General features: G+C 38.5%; 1 pseudogene; it reads right to left on the reverse strand.

Annotated features, from left to right (window-relative positions):
• LOC115668426 (kinesin-like protein KIN-14D) overlaps positions 1-7,255 on the reverse strand; it is a 70,478-nt pseudogene extending 63,223 nt beyond the window's left edge.
• Between the last annotated feature and the right edge of the window lie 895 nt (positions 7,256-8,150).

Genomic DNA, 8,150 nt, shown 5'->3' on the forward strand with positions numbered 1-8,150 from the left:
TAAATTTTGACAAATATAAAAAATTATTATCACATTTTCTTAATGTATGACGTTTTTTTCTATATTTCCTAAATCGATATGACTAATATAATTAGTGACAGCTCTTATGATGAACACATTATTAGAGATAATGAGATAATATTTTTCTTTGAATTGCACATAATGATTTTTTGCTAGTATTGGTTTTGCTCTTTAATTGCTCGTCCAGTTACAAATTGGTTTTGTGTCTTTGAGTCTGTGTGTGTTTTACTGGGTTCAAAATTGTTGATACTATCGGCATCACTTTAATTGATGAAATCTTTTTCATCTGCAGTGAGTAATAAGAGTGAGTACGGTTGCAGGGTAGAACCAGGAACCGGATCGATGGGTTTAGTTAGGTTCTCGGTTCTAAGGAGGAAGGTTTCGGTTCTGATTCCCGGTTCCACTTTTTTAGGAACCGATGTTCTTAGTTCTTATAGGAACTGGAACCGGAAGCGGAAACCCTAAATCTAAAATCCCTAATTTTCTTACTACTTCTCATTTCTTAGCTCTCAAATTCTCATCTACTTAGATTAGTGGTTGGAAGTTTTTTTTTTTTGTCTCTCCAAAGAGTTGGGCCATTACCATATGAAACAAAGGGCATATATCTTCTTTAAATGATCGACTCTAAGAGGTCTAGCAGAAAAATTATAGCCCATCACTGCACGTGCATGGTTTGATCGGATGTCTTTCTCATCCATCGGAGCAGAATGATTTACTGATTCACCGAGAGAGGTTGATATTCAATTTTGTTTCTTGTGAAGACTTACGGTAGGAAATGTAGCTATATGCTTCAGAGGAGCATGTAGAACATTTTCTAAAGTTTGTTTAGACCTTGGGTTCATTGTGGTTTTGGAGTACCCACAATTCGCATGCTCATTGCTTTGCTTAACTTGTCATGTTTGGGTATTCATTGTCATACATCTATGCCAAGTTTTTGTTCTTTAGTAAGGTTCGATTGTTTCCGTCATTCACTCTTTCAAGAAACATCTTAAGCTTGATGGCTGCATAATTAGAACAATGGTGATAATGGATGGTGGAAGGAATAAAAAAAGTTGTAGTTGCAGTTGCAAATAAGCGATACGCGACGCTTTAATTTTAAATTTAAAACTATTATTAAGTTATTAACTATGATTGTTGTTTCTTTTGATTTCACATGGTCAGAATTTGAAACAAATTTTCATGGATGTTTGAGGACCAAAAGCTTATCTTTCTTTCCTTTTTCCTGCTTTCCATTTTGTTTGTGGTCCTAATATTGTCTTGATCGACATGCTAATCCCTCGTGAATTCTGTTACGTATCAATTCACATAATAACTTCTCATTTTAATTGTATTTATTCGAACCGTAATGTTAGGAAAACTAGCCTTTTTGAATTCTCTTTGATGAATGACAAGTTTGTTCAATATTGTTGCGTTTATTTTTATTTTGTTTAACTAAAAATGAAACAAAAAAAAACTATTTGGTCGCGGGAAATGTGAGAATCGGAAGGTCCATGTCAACAGCTTATGTGGTGGGTGTCATCTAGTCAGCTCAACTCAAAGAGTGACACATTTCATTTGGACGAAAAATAAAAATAAAAATAAATGGGGCGCATAGCAACTTTACTAAATGCTACTCTCTCGTTTCTCAGCTCCAAAGCTTGGAGAGAGTTTTCCGTGAAGAGAACTCATAAAATGTGAAAGAGCATTTGTGCAGAGGAAGCACAGAAATTTGAAAGATTATCTCTTTACAGAGATGTTCCTTCCCGTTTCTTAGCGACCTACTACCCATAGAGCCCCAATTTGTTCTATTTCTCTTGCGGGCCAACTTCCAATCCTCGCATTTGGTGTGACTGAATCATCTCCTGTGATTTCTATTTCTCTTGCAGGCGACGGGGTCGACCTTCGCCTCCGCACGAGGTCACGATCCACGGTTTCCCATCCTGTTCAATTTCACGAATTGATTTGCATTTTTGTCTTCGGGCCCAGTTTCATCCGATTCTCACACCGAATCATCTCCTGTGACTTCAATCCTAAGGTTTGTTCTATTTCTCTGCGACCTTCAATTCTCATATTTCATGCCACCAAATCTTCTCCTACGACTAGACCTGTTAAATGGGTCTTAAAACCCATATATGACCCATTTAGAAATAAATGGGTTATAAATGAATCAACACAACTTTGAAAAATCCATCTTAAATTGGTCTTAAAATTTTAAGCCTATCGTAAATAGGTCTTAATGGGTTGAGTGTGGAACTTATTTCCAACCCACCCATTAAGCCCACTCCTTTTTATAAAAATATAATTTTTAAAAAAATCAAAATTATTTATTTTTCCTTACCAAAAAAAAATTTTTTTTTTTTTTCTGTTTTTATTATTGTTTATTTTTTTCCTTTCTTTTTTCTTTATTTTCGGCCGGTGGCCGGCCACGGTGACGATTCACATATGATCTAATTCTCGCTAAAAGAAAAGGGTTGCAAACACCTAGAAATCACACTGGGCGTGTCAATTTTGAATACTTGAATAATTTCCAAAAAGTAGGAGATAAAAAATAGCAACAGAGAAAAGAACTCGATCTTGGGTTTTGAAACACAAAGTCTCAAAGGAGTGACAGACCCGACTTCTAAAGACAAAATGCACGCGGGATTCTCTTTTCCCTGCTTCTCCGTCATTGACGATCCATTTCCAAGCCCGACGGACGAGACATTAGATAGACTCGGGTACTACCCTAAGAGAGTTAACAAATCTTCTCGTTTCAAAGTAGTGGAACATTCTTGAGATGGTTTATACTTTTTACATTTTAGAAACACCCAAAAAGCCAAACAAATGAATCCGCTAGGAAAATAAATAACAAACCCAATTTAGAAGAAATGCGAAGTGCGGAGATGCAAGCTCGCTTGGGTTGTTTTGCATACGCAGTTGTAAATATTCATCTTGGTTGGAACTCATTGATGGCCTGCAACAGTTGACTTGCGGCATGTGAATTGAAACTTGAATTACTAAGCCGAGCGGGAGCATTTATTGTGGTTGTTCGCGAGCGTAAGCTTTTATTTCGTTTTCCCTTTCTCTCTAAACTCTTTGCGGAAATCTAGAACATGAATATATTGTGGAAGATGTCCTTTGCGCCACGCAGTGCGCGCATCACAGGGACGACCGACCTGCGCACCAACCTACACCAAGCCTTTGTCGGCTGTAGACGTTTGGTGACACGACTTACTAGAATTACTTGCTTGAGCTTGTCAGAAAGTTTATTAAAATTCATTAATTAACGACGTGGCAAGTTTTACATGATGTTTGGATTAGTAAATTTCATGCTAATTGGTGTGTTTGCTTATATATATAAAATATATACACAGTCGAGTAGGTTACATTTGAAGTATGTAATTCACCGATAAAAAGGGATATTTTCTTGTGAATGAGATATGATCAGAAGAAGATATTAGATAAACTCTACTGGGAACATTGGTTTGGGGGAGGATAGACATAGTTGACTTGCAAACCTCCACAACCAAGATGTGGATGGGCGGCGATCCAAAGAAGCCGAATTCTATGACCATTTTCTAAAATTCATGTCCCTTAGTTAAGATAGTAAATGAGAGTGAATGATGCAGGAATGAAGTTGATAGGCACACACAAACACGGGACTTGGATCGGAGCTGCTATAAAAAGAAACGCAAATTCAAGTTTAGCCGTGTCCATTCCACCTTCATCGATCTCCACGATTCCATTCACAACAACGACGACAACGACAAAGGTGTGTCCAACATTATTTTCACACACACACACACACCCCTATATATCGTCCTCGGCACCGTCGTCTAAAACGAGGTCTTCCTCAAACAAAGCCCATCATCACATTCCCTACAAGGTGTGTTTTCGGTGTCAGTTGACTCTCTTTGCGGCTTCCTCGCTTTCGTATTTGTTTTCCCATGGCTGGTGCCTACTCCAACTATCCACCACCACCACCCGCAATCGTGTTGTTCAGAGGGTAAGTATTCACATATTTGTTTTGTGCGGATATTACCCCTTCCCCCATAGTTTTTGCTTTCTCATTTTTTCTCTATCTGAACAAGTGATGGTAAGCTCGAACGAGTTTGAAATCACTCTTCTTCATCACCTTGTCTCCAGAATGAGATTTCACAACAAAACCTCTTATTGCTCATATTCCATAATCATACAGAGCTTCTTCTCTACCTAGATCAACATCTTAGGGATGCAATCTTTATCTGAACAACTACAGTCAGCCTTCACTGTAACAACAAAACCTCACAGTGATATCACAATCTTTGTGCTTGAGTTTCACATGGTATCAATGTCTAAGAAAACTTTTGATAGACTCAGTCTATTTATGATGCGTTGAACAAAACCAATCACAATGCCAGAACTGTATAGGAACTGGTATATTTCAGTGAGGCCTCGTGTGGGTCTTACGAATTCTTCAAATGTGATCAGCTTGATCTAACAATATGAGTTCATACAACACTTGCTTCCTATCTAGCTAAAAATTTGATCTTACCTGGGGACGAGCATCCAATTTCTCTTGTGTAGCTTTACCAAGGTTTATAATTGCTTCTTTTTCCATCGTATAGCACTTAACAGCAGCCTAGTAGACAAAACCATGAATAGTTAGGGAAAGAAGTCGCGGACAACTATTGCAATTTAAGTCAAACGCAACTACATGAATAGTAGTCTTACCCCCATCATTTCGTTTTGTTTTGCAAGTTCCTTTCGCAAATCAGAGTATTTTTCTCTTGATTGAGCAAAAATTTCATTGAGCTCACCCAGCTTCTTTTCCATTTCAAGCTCTACATGCAAACGAAATTGTCTATTTCAATAAGCATGCAATTGTCACTAATGATTCCCACAATAATTGATCCCATATCGATGCCACAAAACATGCAAAAACACTTCCCATTTCATAATCAACAGTACACTTGTGTATCATTCAATGAAATTTATTGGCATGTTATGATGGACATCACACAAGAATAAGACTTGTCCGGCATGGTTACCATTATACAAAAGCCACGAAGGGATTTGACTAGGATAAAATTCAGCAAGCAAATAGATACATAGCTTTTTGAATTGTTCCCTTCCTCTACTGCTTAAAATTAGGTGGCCATTATCTAATTACAAGCTCAAACACACTTCAAGATCATCAAAGCATGTCAATGTACTTATAAAAGAGTATTTTAGCTATATTCTCAAATAGCCTACACACTCAAATGCAAACTTAAGGCAGTGACTCCATAAGTTGATCAGTTAAGCAGGAATCATTAGTTGTTGCCCATCACGCCGATCAACGACTTGTTACAGTTGACAAACTGCTAATATCTTCTTCTATTCGATGTTAGAATTGTAAATGGTCCTGGTGCTTTTGACAAGCACGTGAAACATCTTGTCATGAATGTGCATACTTAAAATGGAGTGTTACTCCTGCAAACATGGTAAACCAAACAGATCTATAGAAGTTTCTTTTGTCAATTAATGCCATCTTAACTCCATGATATGTTACTATTACAAATGCTTGTATCCACCATCCACCAATCCACTTCCGTGGTTTGGAAAACTTAAAACCAAGTTAAAGTCTTACTTCAAAAGAAATTAGAATCATATTGCAAGTAGAGAACAATTTTACCGGTATCCATGCATTTCTTCTCTGCAGATTCCACTGAATTTCGCAATCTCTCCAGCTCAAGGAGATGGGTTTCATCAACTTGTTGTAACCACTTCACACAGAGCTTTAGCCTCCTATTTTGCTGGGTCATATACTCTAACTCACCCTGTCAACAGAGAGAATATGAATATGAATACTTTCATTAGGAAATTTTTAAAAAGATTAAAATGAAGACAACCTTGACGTCAGACTTCGTGGTTATTGGCTCGTCATTCAACAATGCTTGTATGTCCTCTTTCGTAAACTGAACAGTGACATTCTCTGAACCCTCTGTACTTGCCATTTCTAGCACAACAACCCTCTTCTCGAAACAGAAAAAGAAAAAACAGAAGTCAAGTTAGTTGACATTTATAACGGAACAATACAAACCGAGACAAACATCATCGCTGGCAGATATGAGTGCATCGTCAGCAATCGTAGCATTAAATTCCAGTGAACTTCTATTTTGATTATGGCCTGATTTCAAAAGAGGAACTATCATAAATCGCACGTATCCGGCAGCAGTCCACATACAATTGAAATTGGTCATTATACATGCCTACAGAGAAATTCAACAACAGTAGGGCATCTAGCAAGCATACTAAGGATGCGTTTGGTTCAGCATTTGCAAGGGGCTTTGGGGAGATGCAAAGACCGTTTGGTAAACTGTGCTTTGAGAAGCAACTTTGAAAGAAATGCCATTCGGTAAAAACACATTTGAAAAGCCCCTTTAGATAATTAATTTAAGCTTTTTTAATTTTTATTTGTTTAAAATTGAAAAAAATAATGTCTGCAACTTTTTTAATTTTAATTGACAACAACGTTAAAGATATCTTGAAAATTTTTGCCAAAAAATTCAATTGAAAAAAATTCACATCAAAGTTGTCTCTTTCTCAATTAAAAAAAGAATATTTTCATCACAATAAATGTGGTAACAAAGCTTGCGTGTTATCTGCAAGCAGAGATACTGCACAGCAAAATCTTTGAAGCGAGACCATAAGAAAGGATTAGAGGACATTCTAGCTACCAGAGGCCGGTTTATCAATCAAACACATCTCAATCGTCTCCACTCGCTCATTGTCCCATACGATGAGATTTGAGATCACCTTTTCTTACAAAGGGAAATAAAAATGGATACATAGGCAACTTTTTGTCTGGCAATTGGAAGTTAAAACCTCAATTCATTTAACAGTGAACCCAGAAACTGCCAATTAAGAGGTCTCTTTTGAAAAAAGTTGAAATGGCAGAGAACAAGATGTCACGGATATATTAGCAGAAACAAACTAGCAAAAGCGATTGTAATGTCTTCACACAAATCTATATGAACTTGTATAATCAAAATAAGGACAAAGCAAAATGAGATCCTCATTGGATTGAGAAATACAAACACATTCAGTATGCATTTTTTTTTTTTTGAATTGGGTGTCGACCTCGAAAAAAACTGCCATTGTCGAGAATCATTGCCCCTCTAAAGTAACATTAGCATCCTCATTGTGTCCATGCTAAGAATAGAACACGATATGAGAATTGACGACAAAAATGCGCTCCGAGGAAATTAGTAATTAAGCGGAATCCTTGCTTGACAAAGTCTACAATTACTTTCCATTTTGGTCCAAGCAAGAAGATTAGATAAAAACAAGGGTCACCCTGGTGAATGTCGGTGGGGTAGGGGTGATCGGTTCCAAGGTGGGTCAGTTCCCACCCTGGAACCGGACCAGGTAGGGTCGGTCCCCGAACCGGTGATCGTCATACTGAAAGCTCCCACCGGCTACCAAACAAAACAAGAAAAATCCAGATAACACAACAGCAATCAATCAATAGAGAATCACGGCCATATGAGGAAGCAAATTTGCACAAATAAGAACCAACAGTCTCGTAACCGAGACCTAAGAACGAGGCGAAATCAAAGGAGGCAAACCCACAAAGAAAATTCCAGGCAAAAACGGAGCAGTACCGCGAGCGCGAAGTTGGGAGGACCGAGAGCGCCAGAGAGACGCAAAGGCAAAAAGCGAGTCAGCGACCGAACGCAAAGGCAAACGCGAGAGAGAGCAACAGAGACGGAACTCGAGCGCGGCACCTTGGGGCGGTGGACGGCAACCAGCCGGCGAGACCGCGGTGGTGGGCCGGTGGCCGGCAGGCTGCGCAAGAGAGGGAGGAGGGTACCGAGCGAGAGCGAGAGCGAGCGCGAGATGAGGGCACGAGAGGCGAAAAAGAGAGAGAGAATTGAAACCTTATATAAAAATGAGGGTTTGCTTTACTTCAGAATAAAAAAATAAAAAAAGTAAAGAAATTTGGGCCCATCCATCCGTCTGATCCAGTTAACACGGTTCCTTTCATAAAATTTGGAACCACACCGATTATTTCTAGTTCCAATATGCTGGACCCTATCCTCTTGGAAATCACCTACAATCAGCTGATTCAGTCCGATTCGATACAGTTCCTAGTTGGACCAAATCATACACACCCCTAGGTCGGGTTTGGCATTCACCATAAAAAA

This window comes from Syzygium oleosum, unplaced genomic scaffold, assembly GCF_021117445.2.
Source record: "Syzygium oleosum isolate NSW1041296 unplaced genomic scaffold, Sole_v2.1 Sole_v2.09, whole genome shotgun sequence".
Taxonomy (NCBI): domain Eukaryota; kingdom Viridiplantae; phylum Streptophyta; class Magnoliopsida; order Myrtales; family Myrtaceae; genus Syzygium; species Syzygium oleosum.